The sequence below is a fragment of the Kogia breviceps genome, chromosome 11 (assembly GCF_026419965.1).
Source record: "Kogia breviceps isolate mKogBre1 chromosome 11, mKogBre1 haplotype 1, whole genome shotgun sequence".
Classification (NCBI taxonomy): domain Eukaryota; kingdom Metazoa; phylum Chordata; class Mammalia; order Artiodactyla; family Physeteridae; genus Kogia; species Kogia breviceps.
In genome coordinates, this window is record NC_081320.1 from 88,673,042 (window position 1) to 88,697,331 (window position 24,290).

The 24,290-nt window shown below is 56.7% G+C and overlaps 1 non-coding gene across 1 annotated transcript; it reads right to left on the bottom strand.

Annotated features, from left to right (window-relative positions):
* Positions 1-9,661: 9,661 nt before the first annotated feature.
* Positions 9,662-9,734, bottom strand: TRNAW-CCA (transfer RNA tryptophan (anticodon CCA)). The gene has a single exon. It is a non-coding gene; the product is annotated as a tRNA-Trp (tRNA).
* Positions 9,735-24,290: the final 14,556 nt, after the last annotated feature.

Here is a 24,290-nt window from a genome sequence, read left to right on the forward strand (position 1 = left end):
GGTGATGTCCTTGCCTGTCACCTTCTTGTGGGGAGCCTGGCTCTGTGCTCTGGCCGGATGGGGGCCAGTCCCGTTTGCTGTAAGGGAATCCGTGTCCACCTCTGCCCCCCACCCCCAAGCCCTGTGTCAGATCTTCATCTCACCTCCTCCTAGGCCTTACTCTCTGCCTTACTCTGTCCTGCCCAGCCTCTCCTTCTAGATCATTCCCTTCCTCAAGGACACAAGGCTCCCTGCTGACTCAAAGTTTGCTACCTATTCTGTTTGCTCATTGTCGTACAGCTCCTGGAAACTCATGACCAAACGGTCTCAGTGCCAAAGGTCTAAAAGAGTCTGCATGTTAGGGGAAAACTATAATGAAAATTTGGGGGTTGAGAAAAAGCAGTGCACTGCAGGAACCCCAGTGTTCTAAGGGCATCTAGCCACCCTCCCAGGCTGCTGACCCCCTCCCAGCCCCTCGGGTGCCCCTCCATGGCAGGTCTCCCCACCTGGGGCCCTTGGCAGCAGACCTGCTCTCTGGCCCTGGGTGCAGGCCAGCCCCTGACACCAGAGCCCGAGTGTGTCCTGGGAACACAGAGCGGGAGGGACTGTTGCTCCCAGGGCCCTGCACCTGCTGGTGGGTTGGGCACTGCGGGTTCAGGGCGGCTTTGCAGAGTGAGTCCTGTTCTCCCTGACACATTGTGCTTGAAGGGTTCAGAGGCAGAGATGAGGGCCTCAGATCATTCATTCAGCAAACACTGTGTCTATTTTCTGCCTGTCCCTGCACTGGACAGTGAGGGCACAGTTGCAGAACTGGCCACCTGAATATTAATACTTTCACTGTGGGCTGGACACTGCTCGACATAGCACCTGGGTGATTTCATTCGCTCGGAAAAACTTCAGCCTTGTTGGAGCCACACTTCTGTGACTTGTCCTCGCTTTGCAGGCCAAACCTGCAGTATGGAGGGTAAGTCCCCTGCCCGTGATTGCAGGCCAGTGGAGCTCACAACGACCCCTGAGCCCACAGTGGTGACCCTGGGTGACGGTAGGACTGGGGAGGACGTGCCCTCCGTGGGGGGCCTGCACAGTCCCTAGACCGCAGCCTCCTGGGCCACTCGCTTTCCTCGTATTCAAATGGGCTAAACCGCTCCCCGCCTACCACTCTCCTCTCACTCTGCTGATAACCCTACTGCTTGCTCTGTGCCTGCCCCGGGTCACCCCCAGCCCAGGGCACCGCCAGCGCGGGGTGGTGCCGCAAAACAGGCTTTCCCGAGTGTTTGAGACGAACAGTGAAGAAATGAAAATGTGACGGGCTTCCTCTAGCGTCCTGGCCTCAAGCAATTTCTCTCTGCCCAGCTATCCTCAGACGTCAGCTTGCTGCCCTACTTCCCACGACCTTGACCCCCCTCTCCTCCTCTCTTTTCTGCTTCTCCAAGATTCTGCCCTCTCGCCCCCCACCCCCATGCCTGAGAACAGAGCAATTGAGCACTGAGCACTATTTCCTTTTCCCCTCATCTTTAGATCACGCCCATGTGGCCTCTGTGTGTGTGTGTGTGTGTGTGTGTGTGTGTGTGTGTGTGTGTGTCTATGTCCGCGTATGACAGTTTGTACGTTGTATGGGGATGGGGCACTTGCTGCATTTCCACTGAATTCTTTCAAGTTCTTTTCTAAACTATCTTAGATTGTTTAGAAAGCTAAACAATCTTCTAAACAAATCGAAGCCATCTTCTCTTAGATTGATTGTGTTGCCTTCTTAATTTGCAGCCAGTTTCTGCTTGAAATTGCGTTTTCTGCCTTGCTTGCCTCTTGGGGTTTGCTCTGGAGAGCAAGCACTTATAGAACAGACGCGCAGCCCTGCTCTCAGGGAGGTTGGGGTCCAGGGGGAGACGGATGCTGAGAGAGTGGTTTCAGTGATAGAGCTCGGTGCGGGCTGGAGGGGGAGTCAGGGCACCTCGGTTCCCAGAGGTGGCACTTGATCTGAGTCTTGAAGGACACATTCAAATCAGCCTCTCAGACAAGGGGGAGAAGGCATTCCAGGTAGAAGGCACAGCTTCAGCAAAAATAAGGACTCGAGAGGCTTCGTGCTGGATGTGGATTGAAAGCAGGCGTGAGAAGAGAGGGGGCTGGAATGTGGTGAGAAGGTGGCAGTGACCCCTCCGAGGGCTGCAGGAGAGGCTCAGAGCTGATGCAGGAAAGACTAGGAACTGCAGAGGGATGGGGGTTGGGTGGGGACGGAAGGGCTGAGGTGGGGGAGGGCTGGGGAGGAGGGACTGGACTGGAGAGCTTGTTAAGAAGTAAAACTGGCAGGACCTGCAAGGCGTGTCTCCACCTCGCTGGGCGTCACCTTGCTCTTCCACTTTCACATGGAGCCCGAGGGAAAAGGCACCTGTGATGAGGTTGTCCTCAGAGCTGGCGGTCAAGGGTGGGGTCTAACAGGGGCAGAAGGGACACTAGTCCCAGAGCTGGGCCTCGAGGAGGCTGGTCTCTCCCCTCCTGGGTTAGACCCTGCTGGTAGGCAGACCTCAAAACAGCATCCGGGAGAGAAGGCAGTTTTGAACAGGTGCACGGAACTCCTGCACGGAGAGGCGCCCTGGGGCCACGCTCCCACCTCTCTCCCCATCAACCCCTCCCACCCACTGTCCCTGGAGCCTGGCAGGAGAGAAAGTCAGGCTGAGTTGACCTTGTGAGGAGGGGAGCTCCTGGTTCCTGGAGCTACAGGGGCTGAGGAGGCCGCAGCCCAGGGAGCCTAGAGGGGCTTGGGGTCCTGCTAGCCCTGCCGGGCCGCAGGCACGGCCCTTGCCTCACTTTCTGCCTTCCTCCCCCTCCCTAACAGCTGCACCCCCTCACCCCCGGTACTGATCCTTGAGCCATGAGAGCTTTGCACCCACTCATGGTGTGCAGGTGTGAGAGTGAGTGTGGCCCCAAATCAGGCCCTCGGCTGTGCTACCCAAGTGCCCACTCAACCTCAAGGCTCAGCTCAAAGCTCCTCCAGGGAGAGGCCCTGCATCCTCTGTGGCCCCATAACTTCTGGGTCACTGCTCTCGGCACCTCTCGCCCCATCACCTCAGGTGTCCCTTTCCACACTGGCTGCCTGTTACCTCGGGTGCTTCTTGAGGGTAGATGCTTTATTATGAGCCCAGCATGAGGCGTGGCATAGGGGAGCCCGCTGTAGATACGGGAGCCTCTGCCTTTGGGTGTTCCTTGTGGACGCCTGGTGCTGCTGTCCTGTTCTGCAAGTCAGGTGGTTGTTAGAAGCTTATTAATGGTGCAAGACACTACCACACACCCCCCGCCCCCGGAAAGGCTGACATTAAAATCGGACGATTGTTGGAGGGCGCGTGGAGCCACCGGGAAGCTCCTGTGCTGCTGGAAAATGTGCCAATTGTACGAGCACTTGGGAAACTAAAGCCAGACCTATGCCTATGCTATGCTCCAGGCAGAAGGAGAGCACGTGTCTGCGGAAAGGTGTGTGTGTGAAAAGGTCCACAGCAGCCTCACGCATCACAGCCCAGACGTGGAAACAACCCAGTGTCCCCCAACAGGAGAACAGATAAATAAATTGTGCTACGGCCCTGTAATGGAGTACTACTCAGTGATGAAAAAGAACCAACGACTGCTACGCATCCAACATAGATGACATCACAGGCTATATATTAAGCGCAAGAAGCCAGACACAAAAGAGCCCAGACTGCGTGATTCCGTTTATATAAAGTTCAGGAACAGGCAAAACTAATGGGTGATAGAAGCCTGTGGTACCTCTGCTGGGGGTGTGGTATTGACAAGGCGGGGGCACGAAGGACTCTTCTCTGAAAGGTTCCTTGGCTTGTAGGTGGTGATGACAAGGGTGTACGTATCTGTAAATAAATCATCAAACTATACACTTAAGATGCGTGTACTCTATTTTATTCTGCAATAAGAAAGTTAAAGGGAGGGGAAAAACAGCTTATAAAAGGGCTTCTGAGATTCTAATTAGTTCCTTTAAACCCACTGTAGCTTTTTCAGCAAAAATGAGGGAGGCCCGCATGACCCACGTTTTCTTCAGGATCCCGGAGGATTCTAATTTATGGGCGGAGAGGCCCAGGGCAAAAGCCTTCCAGGGCTGCTGCTGAGTGGAGGCTGCTTCCCGACCAGGGGGGTGGGCACCGCCCAGGGGGCAGCCCTAATGACCCCCTCCTCCCCCAGCTGCAGCCAGACCCCGCTCTTCCTCTGGTTCCTGGAACCTGCCCGACCCAGCGGTGCTTCCAGCACTTAAGGCTGGGAGCTCAGCCGCTCCTCCACTCCAGGAAAATATTTGTTCAGGGACTTGGCACCCGTAGAGGAGGAAATAAAAGCCACCTTGGAGTCGAGCGGGCTGCGCTGCTGCGGTTGCTTTGTCTGCCCCTGCAGGTTTCCTCGCAGGCTCTCAGGCCCGCTGTCTGGGGCCAGGCCCAGGAACCCCACTCCACAGACGGGCCTGCTTCAGGGATGGGCCTGGGGTGCCAGCTGCTCCTGCATTCCTCATTCCGTTCAGGCAGTCATCTGTCAGTCCAGTCAGCAGACGGCTATGAAACCTACTATGTGCCTGGCACAGTGCAGGGCCCTGGACGCTGTCGGTGAACCAGGCCCTGCCCTTACCTCAAGGCTCTGGCGAGCTAGCGAGGCAGGCTGACCGGTGAGGAGGCCGTGACAGCCTAGGGGGAGCTGTGGAGTGACGGAGTTGGGGCCAGGGTAGGCAGGCAAGGCTGTCAGTCCGGGGAGGATGGGTGGGCACCTGGCGTCAGGCTGAGGGGTGAGGAAGCAAAGGTTAGGGGCGATCAGACGGGCAGCATGGTCAGAGGCCCAGAGGTGAGAGAGAGCCAAGGGGCTTTGGGGTGTGGACGGGGGGTGGGGTCGGCCGTGGCTGGGAGTCAGGAGACTGAAGGTGGAGGCTGCTCCTGGCGCCGTGGGAGCAGGAGTTCAGGAGCGTGGACTTTATCCCAGGGCAGTGAAAGTTTTTGTTTGTTTTGCAACATTTAATCACGCTGATTTCGATTCTTTTTGGTATAGCGAAGTATAAAGAAGAAACCAAAATTGGCCTCAAATCCCCCACCACCCCAGATCTTTCCTGATGACATTTTAAACATTAAAATACTCTGTGCACGTGATTCGAAATCCAAGCAGAACAGAAAAGTACACCATGAAAAGTTAAAGCCTCCTTCTCCCCACCTGTCTCTCTCTCCAAAGGCAATTTCACTTAACAGATTTTTGGTGTGTGCTTCCAGAAATTTTTTCCGTGCATATACTTGTTAGGAGAAGTCTACGCTTTCGCAGAGCTACACCAAAGGGATGGTGCTATATGCCAAGACTGCAGCTCCGTTTTCTGACCTGGTTTCATTTCAGCATGTGCATTCGGTCCTACCCCTTTGTTCTCTTTTTTGGGGGCGAGGGGGGCTGAGCCTCATGGCTCGGCCTACGGGATCTTAGTTCCCCGACCAGGGATCGAACCCATGCTCCCTGCATTGGGAGCGCGGAGTCCTAACCCCTGGACCGCCAGGGAAGTCTCTACCTCATTGTTCTTAACATCCGTGGAGCATGTGGTTGTACGGATGCAGCAGATGAACATTACCGACTCTTCCCGCTGGGTGGGCATCTTATTTCCAGGCGTTTGCCGTTATAAACCTTGCTGGAGGAAACCTTCCCTGACAGCTGTCAGAGTATCACGTGGTCCAGACACAGGCAAATGCTGGGAGGATGTACCACGGGCACCTCTCTTGCAGTGGGTTCTGGATGGAAGGGGCCGTTCTTTATGAAAAGAACTTTATGAAAAGTTCCACCAGTTTTGTCACACCTGTCAGCACACCCAGCCTGTGTGGGAAAGGCCCGGAGACCACCCCCTCCCATGTCACCACACATATCATCAAATGGTTCCATCTTCTTTTCTCCCCTGGGATGGGGGATGGAGGCAGTATCCCATGGTGGTTTTGATTTTCGTTTATTTAACTATAAATGAAGATAGGAATCTCTTCATATGTTTTTGCCATTTGCATTTTAATTTTTCCATAGGCTAACTGCTTCTTCATATTATTTGGCCCATTTTTCTAACGGGCCCCTTGTCTTTTCCTCATCGATTGGCATGGGTTTCTTGCATGCTAATGATTTGGAGCGAGAACAGCCTGTCAAGCTTTGGTCTTGAAAATATCCCTCTGGCTGTGATGTGAGGGGAATGGGGGACTGGCTTGCAGGGAGGCCTGTGCAGGGGTCCCTGTGAGAGGTGCCTGGCCTGGAGCAAGCGGGGGCCTTGGGGACGGGGGCTGTGAAAACATTCAGGAAGGCACACCAACAGGACTAGCCAGGGGATCGATTTTTTGCACAATAGTCCAGGCGCTCTCGGGTCAGTGAGGAAAAAAAAAACATTGCCAGCTGCCCTCCCCAAACGTAGTAACACTGGATTCATATTGATAAGACACAGTTAGGCCAGAGGCCCTGCCTGGTAGTTTATACCACCCCCTGCTCATCTTCCCCGACCGTGTGGGGCGCCAGAGGGGTGAGGTGACGAGGATGGAGGTGTCGAGGACGGTTCCCAGGTGTCCCCTTCAAATACTGTGGTCCCATAAACCGTGGAAATGTCCCAGAAATTCCAGTGTTTCAGCACGTAGATATCGATTGACCCACGTTAGGCAGAAGTGAACCAGAGTCCCCCCAAAGGGAAAGAGGGGTGCACTGGGCCTGAGCCTGTGTGTTGGGAGGTGTAGGGGGAGGTACGGGCTGACGACACAGCTGAGGAGGGGGCGGGAGTCCCACTCCCGTCTCCGTGCAGCGCAGAGGGCCTGGCACACGGGAGGCACTTCAGAAATATCCACTAAGTGAAATTCGCTAGTATTCAAATTTAGGTTAAGGTCAAAATGAATGGGAAAGGGACTGAAAAGGAAATGTCGGTTTTTTTCTGTTTTTAAAAAATTAACTTCTGTTTTATGTCCAGTAATTCATTCATTTTTAATTTAAAAAATCAAAATCCAGTGTTTTTTGTTCTTTAAAATTGAAGTATAGTTGATTTACAATCAGTAATTCATTCTTACTGTTGTGCAGTTCTTCTACAAACACATACAGTTGTGTAACTCATCACAATTATGATGTACAACAGTCTCAGCTCCCCTAAAACTTCCTCCCGTCCCTTTGCAGTCGAACCTCCCACCCCACTCCCCAGACCCAGCAACCACGGATCTGTTTCTGTCCTGGTAGTATCGCCTTCTCCAGATGTCCTGTAAATGGAATCATATAGCATGGAGCCTTCTGAGTCGGGCCTTTTTCGTTTAGAAGACTCCATTTGAGCTTCATCCGAGCTCCTGTATCAGGATCTGCTCCTTTGTGTCGCTGAGAAGTGTTCCATGGTACCGATATGGCGACTTTATTTGTAATCACCCCAAACTAGAAAAACCCAACTGCTCTTCAACTAGAAGGATTTCCTTATTTCTAGATTCATAAGTCAGAACACGTCCTTTGTCCAAGTACAAATCCCGATTTAGGATGCAGAAAGCATGGTGCCTTTTGCCTGAGGGTGAAAAGTTAATCTCAAGACCCTGCAGAGGTAAACTGGCCCCTTGTGAAGAGAGGGACCAGGGCCAGAGGACGGGACACCTCCCCCAGGACTGTGGGACTGACTGCCCTACCTCCTTAGGGGCAGGCCCACCCCCAGCCTGCACAGCGTGTCTGGTGAATCGGAAAATGTGCCCCATTTGGGGCCTGGCTCATTTGGCGGGTGGTGCCTTTATCCGTTAAGAGAAAGGCAGAAAGGCACCGTTCCCTCTAGGCCGCTGAGCCTCACAGCAGCACAACAGGATTTCAGCCCCGACTTGCTCCTTGACCCAGACAAAGCCCACAGGCAGCCCAGATGGGGACCTCCCACCCTCAAAGGCTGCAGAGTGCTGAGACTGCAGACCCAGGAGGCAAGCAAGCATGAGACCCCGTGTGAGCCTCAGAGCTGGCCTGTGTGGTGTCCCCCGTGTTGTCTCAGGGTCCCAATGGGCAGTCGGGATCCCAGAGACCTTGCCAGGCGAGCATCTTGACCTGTCAGGAGCCTAACCTGTCAGGACCCACATTGGCCTCCCCTTGGCACACCTGTTCCAGCAGCCCCAGATCTAAGGGCGTCCCCCAATGGGGGCTCTTGGCCCCCATGTTAGCCCCCAAAGTGAAGGTGCTGTGCGGGAGCGGGAGGTGTGGTCACCTCTTCAGAGCTCGTGGGGAAGGCAGGCTAGCATGGTGGTTAAGAAGAAGCCCAGAGCCAGTGGCCTGTGCTCAGATCCTGGTTGCTGCACCTGCCAATCACGTGACTGCCCTCACGGGGTGTCCTGAGGACTACTAGGTATCATAGAGACACAGCCTTTGATCATTGCTTCCTCTCAGCAGATGGCAGACTTTGGGGTTAAACCAGTGACAGCAGCACCTGCTGACAAGGTGTCAGGAGCCCCAGGTGGACATTCTCTTGCTAGGGTTCTCTCTGCCCTGTTCCCCGGTGGGATGCAGCTGTAGGTGAGATGACCCCTCCCACCGTTCAGGATTCTGCCAGAGCAGGCTGACCAGACCCCGTGAGGACCAGGTCCAGGGGCTTCAGTGATGCCTTCCCAGCACCCACCCTTCTGGGAGGCGTTCCTGCAGCCTGAGGGTCCACACAGGGCTCCAGGCGTCCCCAGTGCAGAAGCGGCCTGAGCCTCCCCGATGGGTCCAGCCTGGCGGCTCTGAGCCACGACAGAACCTGCGTGGGCTCGTCCAAGTTCCAGCTGATGGCTGCCTAGCCGTAGTCCACAGAAGGTGGAAGAATTTTACCAACCACTTTTCTCTATACCACCAGGCTCTCAAGGCCACATAAAATATGTATCTGTTTTCTCTTCTTAAGACGTTTTGCCATATCAGATGTGCTACCACTCGAAACTATGAAAGAAGTCTTTCTTGGTGTGACAGACAAGCAGCTTTCAGGCCTGAGAATGCAGACAAGAAGCAAAGCCTCCTTCCTTCCATCACAGGGACCTCATTATGCTCTGTGCACCTAAGTGCCCACATAATCACTGTTCCCTAGGTGAGCTTAGCTGTCCCTGAGATGTGCTTTTCAGCTACAGTTCAGTGCGAGGCTGGCTACCCAAGGCTCATAGGACACCCCTCCCCAGACAGGGCTCCGTCCCTCGCTACAAGGTTTACGGGGTGTTATCAATCATCAGCTCCTCACGTTCTCACAAACTCCTGGGGCCTCACAGTGGTGCAGGTATTGGTATTGTTCCCATTCTACAGATGAGGAAACAGAGGTCTGGAGAGAAGAAAGATTTGCTGAAGGTCACCCCTCCCCCGACTCAGTTCTGTGGCCCACCGTGGGGGGCAGAGGAGAGGGCCGGTCGGGAGCGGAGGGTGTCTCTGCCCATACATGCCCGGTCCAGATCCAACGGTCAGCCCTTCTCCGTCTTTCCAGCCCCCTTCCTCACTGCACCCACAGACAGAGTCGGTTTCTCCGATAAGCCAGGAGCAGCTGCTCACCCCGCAGAGGGCAGCCTGGGAGCCTGGACCCGGTGATCAGCCAGGGTCTACCAGGACTATATGTGGGACCAAAGCCTGAACCTCCTTAGGCCTCATTTTCCTAGTTTGAAAGCTAGCAAAGCCGGTGCCTACCTTTAGGTTCAGGTTCAGAGACTTTGGAAGAGAATTTTTTTTGGGGGGCCACACCGCGAAGCTTGCGGGATTTTAGTTCCCCGGCCAGGGATCGAACCCGGGCCCCCTGCAGTGGAGGCATGGAGTCTTAACCACTGGACCACCAGGGAGTTCCCTGGAAGAGATTTTTTTAAAAACTCCATGTCCTGACACATGGCAGCCAGCAGGATTTGCGATAATTACTAATAGTAGCCCGACACACACCTACCCTCTAAATTCAGGGGCTCTGCAGTTTGACCCCACTTTACTTGCTGCGTGACTCCCTTAGAACCTCGCTTTTCTCATCCGTGAAATGGGGCTAACAGCTCTTATCTCATAGGGTAGTGCGGGGATTAAATACGACAATGTGAGTAAACTGCATCACAAAAACGGAATTTTGCTGTGGCACTTTGTAAGCACTCCATAAATACCGGCCATTACTCTCATGTTGACGGGAGCCCTGAGAGGCAGGCATGACCACCCCATTTCACAGATGAGGAAACCACCTTCGTACAGCTGCTGAGTGACCAGGCTGACAGGTAAACCCAGGCCTTTTTCACTCGGAGGCACATGGCACTTCCTTGAACACTGTTGCTTCCTGTTTCATCCATTTTGGTCACATAGGACCACCTGGACGGGAAATGCAGGAGGCTCTTCTAGGCTGGGGCTGCCCCAGCAAGCCCCGAGGCTATTCCCAGACACAGGATAAGATGCTCCCCGCCCCCCCGAAATGCCTGGGTGCTGGTGCCAAAGTCAACAATGATAACCTGCCCTGCAGGACACCGTGGTCGCAAGGATACAAACAACAGCTCCCTTCTGCCCCAGCCCCTGCCAGCTCTGTGCCCCTGGGGGTGGGCTGGGGGTGACACCTGGCATATCTCAGATCCAGGAGCTGAGGGATGGCTCCCTTCCCCCAGTCCCTGTCCTGTAGCTCTCCTAGGAAGCTAGCCAAGAAGGTGGCTCTGGGATCTGCAGGGAAACATCCAACATCTCGACTCGGGCCCCTGGGGCGGCTCTCCCTCTGGAGCCCTGAACATGCAACTTCATGCATCTCACGCCCTCAACACAATCACTGAGGCTTTTCCTGGGTCAGAGCCTCTGCAGAGCCCACAGTTTCATGGTATGGACAGACCCGCATTATTGACCAATATAGACGTCCAAGGCAGTATCCTAGGGACACAGATGAAGGGCACCTAGTCCAGCCTGGGGAGTCTGAGAAACGGCCTGGAGGGGGAAACATCTGAACGGGGTATTATTATTATTATTATTTTTTAAATTTTTTAATTTTTTTTTAACATCTTTATTGGAGTATAATTGTTTTACAATAGTGTGTTAGTTTTCCCTCTACAACAAACTGAATCAGTTATACATACACACATGCTCCCACATCTCCTCCCTCTTGCATCACCCTCTCTCCCACCCTCCCTATCCCACCCCCCCAGGCGGTCACAAAGCACAGAGGTGAACTCCCTGTGCTATGCAGCAGTTTCCCACCAGCTATCTAATTTACATTTGGTAGTGTATATATGTCCCTGCCACTCCCCCACTTCGTCACATCCCACCCCTCCCCCTCCCCATATCCTCAAGTCCATGCTCGAGTAAGTCTGTGTTTTATTCCCGTCCTACCACTAATCTCTTCATGACATTTTTTTCCCTTAGAGTCCATATATATGTGTTAGCATACGGTATTTGTTTTTCTCCTTCTGACTTACTTCACTCTGTATGACAGACTCCAGGTCCATCCACCTCATTATAAATAACTCAGTTTCATTTCTTTTTATGGCTGAGTAATATTCCATTGTATATATGTGCCACATCTTCTTTATCCATTCGTCTGTCGATGGACACTTAGGTTGCTTCCATGTCCTGGCTATTGTAAATAGAGCTGCAATGAACATTTTGGTACATGAGTCTTTCTGAATTATGGTTTTCTCAGGGTATATGCCCAGTAGTGGGATTGCTGGGTCGTATGGTATGAACGGGGTATTATTAAAGGAGCTGGCCAGGCCGAGCAGGAGAAGGGTGTCTGGGGCACGTGCTAGGCGCACTCAGGGACCCGCAGGTCCTATCTAGTGGGCGGTATCTGTAGGGGGGGCAGGAGGGAAAGCAGTGGGAGAGGAGGCAGGAGGGACAACAGGGGCCGCTAAAGGAGGGCTTGCACCCTAGGCCGGGGGAAAGGGAAGAGGTGTGCAGAGCAGCCTCCTCCTGGCTTGTGGGGAGCTCGAGTTCAGTGACTTCACGTCGGTGGTTTGAAATTGGCCATGGTGGGCATTGGTAAGTGCTACAAATCAGAGCCAGTCGTTTAAAAAATCAAAAAGGGCAGACTTTGGCGGATTTAAAAGTCAGGGCACAGGGTGATTAACTTCGTTCCTCAGAAGGATGCTCTGTCTGGCGTGAAGGATGGGTGGAAAGCAACGCACTTGGAGACTGGAGCTTGGCCTTGGGTGACCTCCCGCCAAGGGTAAGGGGCAGGGAGGGAGTGGAGAGGACAAGCCCGTGGGTCACCTGACTCCGCTGTGTCGGGGCCGGCTGGGGGTGGGGAGGAGGCTTGGGTAACCCCTCAGCCTTCCTCAGCTGGAGCCTGAGAATCTGCAATAAAACTCTTAATGAGAAACACCTGGGCTCTGCCCCAGCCCAGGCTGTGAGCTGGGACCGGAGGGGATTAGCGGGCTGGGAGTGAGGTGGAGAAGGACCTTGTACTCCACGCATTCATTTGCTGGTTCATCAGCTCCCAGGGCCTGGGACTGGGGGAGAAGAATGGGGTACTGGGGGAAGAGGGGCAAAAGAAGTCACAGTGATGGGATCACTGCACACGGGCCCCCGGGGATCATCTGAGACAAGGTGCTGATTGTGTGGGTGCTGATTCTATGGAAGCTTCTGGTCAAGGTCACAGAGTGTCGGAGCCGCAACAGGCAGGATCCTGGGTCTCCCACGACTTTCCCAGAGAGTCCTGTGTGGGGCTAAGGGGTTGATCGGTGAGAACGCAGGAAGGATGCAGGCTGAGCGACACTCCCCCGTTCCCCCACCACCCTGTCTCCCACTGCCCGGGACGCACGGGGCAGTGAGTGACGGAGACCCCAAAGGGGAGACTGGGCTGATCTCCAAGCCCACTGGGGCTTGGCCTGGCCTAGCCCGGCCTTCATATCTGAACTGCCCCATGGGCTTTGGCGCCTGGAGAACCAAGGTGACCACTGAGGAGCCTGGGTCCCAGTCCTCCGCCCACCCTTCTCTTGAAGGAGGCGCCGACAGGGCAAGACTTGCCTTGGGTGGGAGGGCACTTCCAACTGGGCAGCACTTCTCTTGGCTTCTCGAGACCGTCCAGGACTGGTGCAGAAGCGCCCGTGGGGCTCCCAGTCCCCGTACCCACTGGTTATGCACCTTCAGAGCCTTCCTCCCCATCCATATTCCGCCCAGGGATGGGTGACTCCCAGGTACTGTCTCAGGGCCTCAGGGGGCACACAGATCACCTCTGTGTACATTAGAAACAGCACCCCCTCTGGGGAGACCCAGCCCTCTGGGCACATGGCTTGGTGAGGAGACGTGGCCTTGATTGCAGCTAGGAAGGAGGATACTTTCTTCGAGCAGACGCAGCCCTTCCGAGGTGACCAGCGGGCACACGGTGGCCCCAAGCACACGCTCCAGTGGATGGAGGAGAGGCTCTGTGTGCACACACACACCTAGGGCTGCCATGCCCGCCCTGCCCTGCCCCCAACCACGGGCCACCCCAGCCCTTGTCACAAGCAGCCCTGCCAAGGATCGGAGGGACCTGGAGCGTGGGGAGGGGTGCCTTGAATGCAGAAAGCTTCACCCACTCTGCACCCCACTCGGACCACCCACCCCCTGCTGGCAGTCCTGCAGCGGCCGCTTCCAGGAGAGGAAGGTCCGCGCTTCTTCTGGGCACCAGGTGGGGAGGGAGGCCCAGGCGTCTGGAGGTGAAAGGCACAGGACCAGCTGCAGCCCCGCCACCCCTCCAGGGCTTCCCTCCGGTGCCCCCCCCCCCCCCCCGCCCCACCTCCAGACAGGCGGCGTGCGGGGCAGAGCCACAGGTCCTCCTGGACAGAGGAACTGATCTTGCTGCCCGGGCTCTGAGAGGTGCCTCCTTCATCTCAGCCCTTGCAAGTTGAACACCCTTCCCAGCACGTGGGCCCTCTTCTGACTGTCCACCCTTGAGGGCAAATCCTCTGGGAAAAGAGGGGAAGGACACAGAGCTGCTAGGCGGCAGGCCCAGGGACCGGCCCTAGATCGTGGGCACATTCTTCCCTCCGTGTGTGTGTGTGTGTGTGTGTGTGTGTTGGGGGACTCTCCGGTCTCCCATCTGTAAAACAGGGTCAGAGAGTTACATAATGCGCGCGAGAGAGACATTGCTGCGATCGGAACCCGCGGCTGCCGGCTGCAAGGCTTCCTCGCGTCACCGCAGGGTGGCGCTCTGCCAGCCGGGGCGGACGGTGCCGCGGGACGTGCCCCTCACGGGCTCCTCCAGGACGTGGCCCGCTCCTCAATGCTTCTTCTCCGACGCGGACTTCTGGAAGTCACAGAGTTGTGAAGATTCTTAGGGTTCTTGCAGCCACACCCTTGACATTGTGGTTCAAAGAAGGGAAGTGATTTGCCAGGCAGAAGGGGAACCAAGACGCCCTGGGTCTCCTTTGCTCCCATCCCAGGTCTCTTTGCGCTGCTCGGGTGGGCTCTAGAAACCCGTGCTGGTGAGGCTGCAGGTACATCGAGCCCGTGTTGTGCCTGGGGGCCTCCTTCCAACGGGAGGAGCCGTCCCCCCCCACCCCAGGAGAAGCAGAAGCAATGCACCTCCCTCTGTGACTGTAGCTGTCACATGAGACCACCCTCTGCCTTTGCCTCCAGTTGCTGACTCACAGAGGGCACTTAGTTCCTCTAAGGGAGAGGAGCAGGGGCCGGTGACCCGGCGGAAAGAAGCTGTTGAGAGCTCCCTGGGCCGTCAGTTGCTAAGCCCAGGCCCCAGGTTTGTGCAGGCTGCCAGAAGCTGGGCTGCTGGCCGCATTCCTGGAGAAGGGCTGTGCCTGCAGGCAGGGATTCCGGTGGCTCTTACAGGAGGGCCAGCGCGGGCCTCGGAGAGTGGCGAGAGGGCGTAGACCAGAAGGGGCTGGAGCCGGGGAATCAGCCCCACTGAGCACCCACAGAGGCCCAGCCCGGGCTCCCCTCTGGGATAGGTACCCTGCCCTCAGGGACCCCATGATCCTGCTGGGAAAACACACAGCAGGGGACTTGGCAAACTGTGAGCTGGACCCTAAGTCCTGCAGAAGTGCAGGAAGGAGGGAGAAGCTTCCTGAGGGTGGGAGAGGCAAGGGGGGTTTTCAGGGAGGGGTCCTCGGCCTGGCCTGCAAGGATGGGTAGGAGCTCCCCATGGGAAAAGTCTAGAGATAAGAAAAAATCGGAAACTAAAGTCCAGGCTGGGGAAGTAAGTTGGCCTGGACCCCAGCCTCTCTGGGTGGTGCTGGTGAGGGCACTGGCGCTCCGGGAGCAGCGCCCTGCCGCAGCCACAGCAGCGGTCAGACCAGGCCACCCCCGAGGGGCATGAGGTCTCGTGGAACTGTGATGACATGGGCTCCAGTGAGTCAGGGGCCACCACCCCCCCGACCCCTGATTCCCAGAACTCCCTCGCTGCTGAGGATCACTTCCTGTGCCGGTTAGTCAGCTCTGTGGGTGCCCCTAGGCGGGGAGCTCAGACAGCACAGTTAATACGTGTGTCCCCCATCCGCCCAGCGCCTCCTCTTGGTGGGGGGGAGGGGCTTCTCTTGGGCCTCCTGGACGCTCCCTCGGTCCTGTCCAGAGAGCTCCCTCTCACTGCTGCCTCTCTGCCTAGCTCCCCTTGTGCCATGGGCGGCCACCTGGAGGAGGGGTCTTCAGGAGCTGGGTCCCCAAACCCACAGAGCCAGCCTCCCGGGAGGCAAGAGCCCGGGATGCACTGTGTGGCTTCTTCCCCCACTCCTTCCTCCTCATCCCCCCTCCTCCCTCCTCCCCCACCTCCTCCTCCCTCCTCCCCCACCTCCTCCTCCCTCCTCCCCACCTCTCCCACCCAGTGTACTCCCCTGGCCTCTTCTTCTCCTTATTACTTTCTCAGCAGCTGCTCTGATTCTAAGGCCATCCGCACCCACGGGGAGGACTTCCAGGAGGGAGTGTTCATCAGCTGGGTCCTTGAGCCCAAGGACAATCTGTCTGTGACTTTAGAAACTTCTGGGGGTTTCTAGGAGCTTCCAGGGGAGGGCCGAGACTGTGAGGGCAAGCAGCCAGGCCCCTCATTCCCCACCCTCACTCTGACCGACACATCCTCTTCCGGCACAAGGGGCAGCGGGAGGCTGAGCGAGGGGAAGAAGGTGGGACCAGACTGAGGGGTCCTCAGGCTGCGGGCGAAGAACCGTGTCTGTCTGGTGGGGTCTCCGGGTCCAGGGCTGCCCGGGGACACAGCAGGATTCAGAGCCCAGAGAGAGAGGGAGGCGGGTGAGGCTGTCTCTCCTCAGTGCCCCTGCATCCTGAACACAGGAGCACTCCTGGCTCTCACATCAGCGTCCCGGCCTCTCTGTTGCCAGGCAGCCCCTCCTCGGCTCTCCCCTGGAGCCCCTGGTGATTTCAGGATGGTTCCGTGGCGCCCGTCCCCAGAGGGGCCCTTCTCCCTGTGCTGTGCTGTTGTGCGGATCGCTGTGGAATCCAGCCTGGGTGCCCGGAGCAGAGAGCCCGTGCTTCAGCCAGGTGCCCTGACGGTGGCTGGACGCTGGACTCGTGACAGTTACGGTGCCATGCCCCTCCTCCACCCTGCCAGGGAGACGGATGACTTCCTGAAAAAGGGTTAAATGGAGGGGGTTTGTGACACGGAACATCTGATGTGACCTGAGAACTTCCTGTTCAAATGACCCCTGGGGCCCCTGACCTCAGAAAGTGTCCCGTGCACAGTTAGAACGAGCCCCGAGAGTCACGCTTCTCTAAGCAGAGATGCTTACAGGCTGGGCCTGCCCTGGGCAGCGGAATCCAGGCTCCTCTATCCCCACAGGCTCATCTGAGCTGCTACCACAGAGGCCTTGAGGCCCCGAAAGTCACCAGGGGAGTCCCAGGAGGAAGAGGACATCATCACATTCCATCCTCCACCCTCACAACTGGAACCCTAGCGTTACAGTCTAATTCCTTCGTGCCCAATACGGTGTAGGTTCACTAGCTGATCACCTGATGGGTCTTTTGGAAAGCCCGAGTCCTCAGCAGGCTCTGGGATGTCAGAGAAGAAAGATCCAGATAGCAGTGCTCAGCCGACCAGCACACCCTACACTGAACTGACCAGGAGCGATTGCTGGGCCACACTAAGGAGAGGTCCCAGGCCTGATGGCAGAGCCGGCAAGGCTCTCCGGGAAAAAAAGCCCTTCCCGAGTTTTTCAAGGTTTCAAGGCATCACCTGGTGAGTCAGGGCAAGGGGCCGTTCCGTGGGCCCTGTCTTAGCCTCCCGAGGCTGAAGTGCACCCGGCTGTTCCTGTGAGCTGCGTAGACCAGCAGTCAGTCAGGCCTGGGCTGCCCACAGCATCAGCTGTCTGCTCTCTGGGCTGCCTGTGAAGCAATGTGTCTGAATCAGGCCTTGACTAGACATTAAAGGACTGGGGCTCAAAGCCGTGGCGGCGGGGGCTTGAGGGCGCCTCTCAGGAGAAGGCGATGTGCTAATTCACCGTGGGCAAAGGGAGAGAAACGTTGTGCAAACTACCGCCCCCTCCGAGGCATTGAGTGTAAGACAGAGACTCTAGCTGCCTGGTGTTCCGTGGCTGAGAGCCAGCAGAGAGGCCTGGAAGCGGTCCCGGGAGAGGGTGAAGCATAAGTGCGGTCAGGCAAAACCAGAGTGTGTTTGATTTCCTGGGAGAAGGCAAACTGAACGGTGACTCAGTTGGGAAATATTCAATCAAGTGTTTGTTTTTGGAAGGACGATGTCATCAGAAGGCAGTCCAGCTATGAAGGGGGTGAAGCCCTGGAGAGGTCTGATGAGTTAGATCCCCACGCCCCCTTCACCCCATGTAGTATTGCCCTAACACAAGGACCTACCCTGGAGGAAAGCCTGGACCTGGCCTCCTGCCTCCTGCACGCCACAAAAGATGAGTGCTTAAAGGGAAGATTTAAACCAAACATCCCCCCAAACGGAGGTGCCTCATGGTCTTCCGCACCCCTGGCTGGTGGGCAAGAGCATCTCCTGTCAGCTGGCTGCTCTGGCTTTATCTAACCCTCAGCCCCTCTGGGGATGGAGTCCCCTTAGACCTCTCCTGGAGACCCCAGCGCCCTCCCATCACTCCTGCCAGCTCAGTTCACACATCCGAGAGCCTTTTCCCTGCATCAGAAAGAGAAGGAAAAGTCCAGCCAATATCTATTCACGGACTGTTCTCCAAGGCTCCCAGGTCATTCCCAGTGTGGTGGCTCATCTGGGAGAACTGAACGGGTCACGGCTAAAGGCCGGGAAGAGAATCAGGGTTGCAGGAAGGCGGGGTACACCAGTGCATTTCGCCGCTTGGATATCCTTCAGGCACCACCACAAACTCATCGTTTCCATTCCAAATCCCTGTCTCTCTCCCTGGGGATCCTCTCTCGGCATCTCCGTCCTCCAGCTACCCACGCCAGCAACGCCACTCACCCTGGAGCTTCTTCCCGCTCTCTCATGTCCCTCCTTCGGCCTGTTTAGCTTCTAAATATGTCTCCGTTCCAGCTCTTCCTTCCCCTTACCACCACTGCCCCAATTTGCTGTTTCATCTTCCTTTATCAAAATCGCAGCAATGGTCTCCTAACTGGTGTCTCTCTCCAGTCTCACTCTCTTTGAATCAATCAGCCGAGCTGCACTCAGGATGAACTGAGAAGAGTTGGCAAAGATGTGGGCAAGGGTAGTGAGAGCGCTAGCACTGGTGAGGTAAGTCAGGCCTCAGGCTGTGGCTTTCCCTAAGGGAGGCAGCCAGCCCGCAGGGAGGGGTTGGGGAGTTAGCCTCACTCCCTCCTCTCTCCCACTTGCTGCTGGGCCCCCCGTTGCCTGAGCCCATCAAGCAGTAGGAGAGCGGAGGAGCCCATGTCTCTGTCCACACAGGCTGGTCTTCTCAGCACAGGGCAGCGGGGAGGATGGTGGAGGAAGGATCTGGAGGGCAAGCAGGTGTTCACACAGATGCCCAACCCTTCTCCACGTAGCCACCAGGGCAGTGCTGCCAAAACCCATACCTGAGCAGGTTCCTGCCTATGAAGCATATGAATTAATAACAGTCACCCCTCACCCTAGGTGGCCCCTTTCACAGGACTTTCAAGGTCAATGCCGGGTTCCCATGTTACAGCAGGAGCTCAGAGAAACAAACGCCTGGGTCTCACAGCCAGGGCCTGGTGACACTGGAGCCTGAGGCTGGGCTGACCTTGCTGTGATGACACCTCCTCTCTGGGTCCTCAAGCACCACCCCCCCATCTTGGCCAGCCCCGGTCCTCCCTCCTGGGGCTCCTGGGCTCTGGTCTAGTTCTCTGAAACCTCCATACACTCTCACTTCTCCGAGCCTGTAGGACGGGGGTCAGCAAACTGTGGCCCGTGGCCCAATCACTCCTCCGGGCCTGCTTTTGTACAGCCTGAGACCTAAAAACACATTCTACGTTTTAAACGATGGAGAAATGTACAAGAAAAATATTCTGTGGCATGTGAGAATCACGTGACATCCAACGTCTGTTCATAAAGTTTCATCGGCATATGGCCAGGCCCATTTGTTCATATACTATCTGGGACTGCTCTGGGGCTCCATGGGCTGAGCGAGTAGTTGTGACGGGACAGGCATGACCTGCAAAGCCTCAACTATTTACCATCCGGCCCTTTACGGGAAAAGTTTGCCAATTCCTGCTTCAGAGTGTCGCTTTTTTTTTTTTTTTTTTTTTTTTTTTTTTTTGTGGTACGCGGGCCTCTCACTGTTGTGGCCTCTCCCGTTGCGGAGCACAGGCTCCGGATGCGCAGGCTCAGCGGCCATGGCTCACGGGCCCAGCCGCTCCGCGGCATGTGGGATCTTCCCGGACCGAGGCACGAACCCGTGTCCCCTGCATCGGCAGGCGGACTCCCAACCACTGCGCCACCAGGGAAGCCCCAGAGTGTCGCTTTTTGATGTGCTACCATCTTCACTGTGTTTGCGTGTGTGTTTACGTTGCACCTGTAACCCAGGCCTAGCTCTGTCGCCATCCCGTCTGGGAAGCTTCCCTGGCCCTCCCTTTCTTATCTACCTTGCTTTGTAGGCAGTGTCGCATGGTGGCTAAGAGCACGGGCACCCGGGTTTGAATCCTGGTCCTGCTACTTACGTCCTTGGGCAAGTTACTCAACTTCTCTGTACCTTGGGTTTTCCCTTATCCTGCAGTGAGGGTCATGGATTGATCTCCTTCATATCTTGCCGTGAAGCTCATGTGATGGAAACAAGTAAATACCCGTGACCTGCTTGGAACCGGGCCTGCTACACAGAAGGTGCTGCTTAGGAGTTGCAGCCCATCAATTGTCACATCAGCAGGACTGGCCTCCGTCATGGAACTTCTCACTCGTTCTCTGCCGTTTGTTCAAGCGCCCTGAGGGCAGTCAGCATATTCTGTTCTCTTCACCAGAGCAGGTGTTCAGTAAACGCACAGATTTCCCGTAAGGAGGCAGGTGGGAGGGGTCAGGGCAGGGGTCTCACGTGGCCCTGAGAAGTTGAGGCCCAGGTCTTCCCCGGCCAGGTTGGAGAGGGGGGTCCTCCTATGAGGGAATAAACAGCGTATGGTACCCCTGAGTACATAGCCCAGAACCTGGGGTCCCGGAGGCTGGGCAGGTGAATCTGGGGCAAAACAGGGCCCGACCTGTCGGTCAGCAGGAGGCCACCCTGTGTTGCAGCAAAGTTTTTGGAAATCCTCGAGGTCACAACATCCCTGGGTTGTGAGGAAGGGCCAGGCAGCCCAGTCAGGCCCAGAATCCTGGGCACCACTGGGCCTGGGGGATGGTCTGCTGAGGGCCCTTTCCGGAATATCGAGGAACCCACGTGGGGCTGGGGAGAGGGGCAACCTCGTCCGAGGCGGCCTCCACCCCCTCCCACCTTCAGAGGAAATTCTCTCTCACTGCCCACTCCCCACCCACCTACCCACACATCCCAACCTTTTCCAGGCTCTGGACTGGCGAAGCTGGACCTGAAAAGGGCACAAAGTTTACTGAGGACAAAGGACTTCAGTGCTTCGTTCAACAAACAAACGGAGGCCCAGCTTCAGGCGAGGCTGGGGTGCGAGGGTACGGGTGTGGCAGTGAGTCTCCAGGCAGATTTGGCCCCGGGCCCAGGGGGCTGGCGCGCGCGTGGGCGCACCGGGCCTGGGACGCGCGTGCACCTGTGTTCTTCGACTAGCAAGGAGCAGGGAGGGAGGTGCAGAGGAGCAATGTGTGGGGCTCCCTCGCTGTCCAGGGCCTGGAGCCGGGGTGGAGGGCCCAGGGTGAGCTCCTGCCTCCTCCAGTCCAATCTGGCGTGTGCTGCTCTGTCGCTGGAGCCAAGGGGGCTGTTTCAGGTGACACTGTTCGAGGAACATCTTCATCAAGGCGGACCCCGTGAGCACTGGGGCTGGAGTCTGCTCCCGTGGTGCACAGGAACCCCCAGAAGGGGCTCCGCGAGCTTGGGGGCTTGGGAGGAGCAGAATGTGGCAGTGATCATGTCGGCAGGTCCAGCCAGGGTGTCCCTTGTCCTTCCCAGGGCCGTTGCCCCAGCTTCTGGGAGCCTGCCCGGCCCTGCCCCCTGGGTCACCCCCAAGCTGGGCAGGCGGGTGCGGCAGCCGTTGTGCAAGGGGTGAGCTCACCCGCCGTGCCCGCCCTGGCCTGCACCGGCCCGCCCGCTGCAGTTAATCATTGTTCAAACACCCTGGCGGGCGAGCGGGCTGCGGAGGAAGGGCAGCCCCCCCGGCCCCCCGGCCAGCTCTCAGCAAAGCTCGAGCCACTCCCCAGGACCCCACATCCTACAGTGGGGCTGGGACCACCTCTCCTGATTCTTCCGTAGGAACTTGGCAAACATCTTCGATCCCATCAAAGAGCGTCCCCTTGTCGGTTTCCTCTCTTAGGGTGAACTCAGAGCAGTTCAGTGGCAGGGCTAGGAAGGTGGTCCCAAAGCCAAGAGGCTTTGGTTCAAACCACAGCTCTGCCACTTACCAGCTGTGTGACATTGGCCAAGAATCATAGTCTCTCTGTGCTTCAGTTTCCTGGGCTGTAAAAAGCTGTTGCTGCTGCTGCTGCTACTTTCCTCAAAGGACCATTGTGATGATTACTATATATATATATATATATATATATAAAGTGCTTTTACTGTGTCAACAACACAGAAACCCCAGTGCCCAGAACCAGGCCTAAAATAACTCATCCCTGGGCTCTGCTAACTCCCAAGAGGAAGCCAAGGTGCTGGGCTGGGCTGGGCTGTTGGTGCACGTTGTGTAATCACCCTTCATGCGGCTCGTTGTGAGTCAGGTACAACTGTCCCCACTTCCCTGATGAGGACACCCAGCTCTGGGGGTGAAGTGCCTGCCATGGTCACATGGTGTAAGTGACAAAGCCGGGATTCAAGCCCAGGTGCGTCTGGGCCCGAATCCCGAGTTCTCTCTGCGACCCAGCGCTGCCAAGTTTGCAGATCAGAGATGCGAATCTGAAGTCGTCAGGCGCTAAATTCTGCCCGCACTCACTGACATCCTTGGAGCATGGGGGCGGGGGTGGGAATGGGCCGAGGGGTTCCAGGCCGGGTTCTGCCGTGAGAAAGTCAGAGATGAAAAAGGCCCAGCCCAGTTCGTATGCTCAGAGAACCCCAGACAGATGAGGAGAGAGGAAGAGCCGTGCACAGGCCTGCAGAACCCCAGCGCCACTGTGGGCTGGGGCCTGGGGGCCCCAGGACCCCAAGACAGGCAGGGCTTGGGTTGTAGCAGGAGGGACAAGGGCCTTGAGGCACGCTGGGGCGTTTCGGCAGTCTGTGTTGACGTGGCATGGCTTGGGGAAGGGGAGCCGTGAGAGGCCTAGAACCGCTTCTCCAGCCCACCGCGAGCCTCCCCACGGTGCAGCGGGGGGCAAAGACAGTCGCAGCGGGATTGTGCCAGAGATTCCGGCTGAATGGCCCCCAGCAGAGGAGCACACGTCTCCAGGGAGGGACTCTGCCCCCTGCAGGGGCTCCTCTGCTATTTCAGAGGCATACCTTGAGGGAGAGTTCTGGGACTCGGGTAGCCTGCCCCTGGGCCAGGGGGAGCATTTGGGGGCCCCATGGGAGCCAGCACACACCGTGGGATTAGCAGCTAGGAAAATCCCTGTCCGATATGTGATCTGAGACCTTGGGAAAGGAAGGGCCACGAGGGCAACTAATGCAGCCCGTAGACCTCAGGGGTGTGTATGCATGCGTGCATGCGTGTGTGTGTCTGCGCACACGCCTGTGTTGAGAGCTGGCTAGGGCGTCAGCGCTCTTCCCGAATGCTGCAGTTCATTTCATGACAGCTCTAGAAAGCTCCCTCTGGATTCTCCTGCCACCCTCCCTGCGTCCATGTGTTGGCACGGGCGCCCACCCCTTTCCTCCCTCCCCCAGCTCCTTCAAACACTCAGTGCCCTCAGCCCACTGCACCTCTCTCCAGCCAAGCAGCCCCTTGGAATATGCTCTGGTTCACTCGCTTCCCCTGAGCTGCTGATGGCTGAGAATAAGGCTTCCTGAGGGGCGCCTCCCAGCCCCTCCAGCCAGGAGGGGTGCTGTTGTGCTGCCTCTAAATGCGTGGCTACTACCTGTGGCCAGGGAGCCCAGGGAGTGTGGCTCTGAGCAGCCAGGCCCCTGGTTTCACAGGACAGTGAGGCAGGCTGTTCCTGCCTGGCTACAGCTGGAAGCAGGTGAAAGGAAGCCGAAAACCAGTCTTGGCCACCATGATGAATCCCAGGCCCAGAGGCCAGATTCTGGCCACGGAGCTCTTCTGCACGTTTACTGTCGTGCCTCGGAGGCCTTGAGCACAAAGAGACCTTTCCCGGCCACGGCTGAAGCCACAGACGTAGGCGTTGGGAGCACCCACCCTGGGGGGGTGGGAAGAGGTGTAATACGTGGTGCTGGTGTCAAGGAGGTACATGAAAGATGTCAGAAAATTCCCGAAGGAAGTGACAGGGGTCTAATCTCCCCCTCTAATCTCCCCCCTCCACACACCACCACCTTTATCCTCCTGATTGCAGCCAATCTGGCTGTTCGATGGCTATCAGGGACTTAGGTAGACACTGGTGTCCCCAAGGATTAGACTGGGACTCTGAGTCTTTAGGCGATGCCCTAAAGGAGCATATGTTACATAAAAGCACATTTCAGACCAGATGCTGCCACAGTGACATATTTTTAATAGCAAGTAAGCACCGAAACAGTCATTTGACCCCCTCACTAAGCTTGGAGGCGTCCCCTCTCTTTGTCAAGCGCTTGCATGAAAAGTTCAGTGCCCCCCCCAAATAAGCCTATGTTCTGTCATCAGGACCAACCCACCTTCTAGCTGGACCAGGAGACAGAGACGTCTAGTAGAACTGGGGATGGTTGGGCCCAGAGGAGAGCCCAGAACCACGTGGGAATAGACCCGGAGCACTGGTCCAGGGGCATGAGGCAGTGGGTTTGCTGGATCCTTCCGTCTTGTTTAAGCAAAGACAAAGTTGCTCGCACAATCATTCCAGCCAAACACATTTCTTTTCTTTTCTTTTTTTCCCTTTCTGCCCGCGC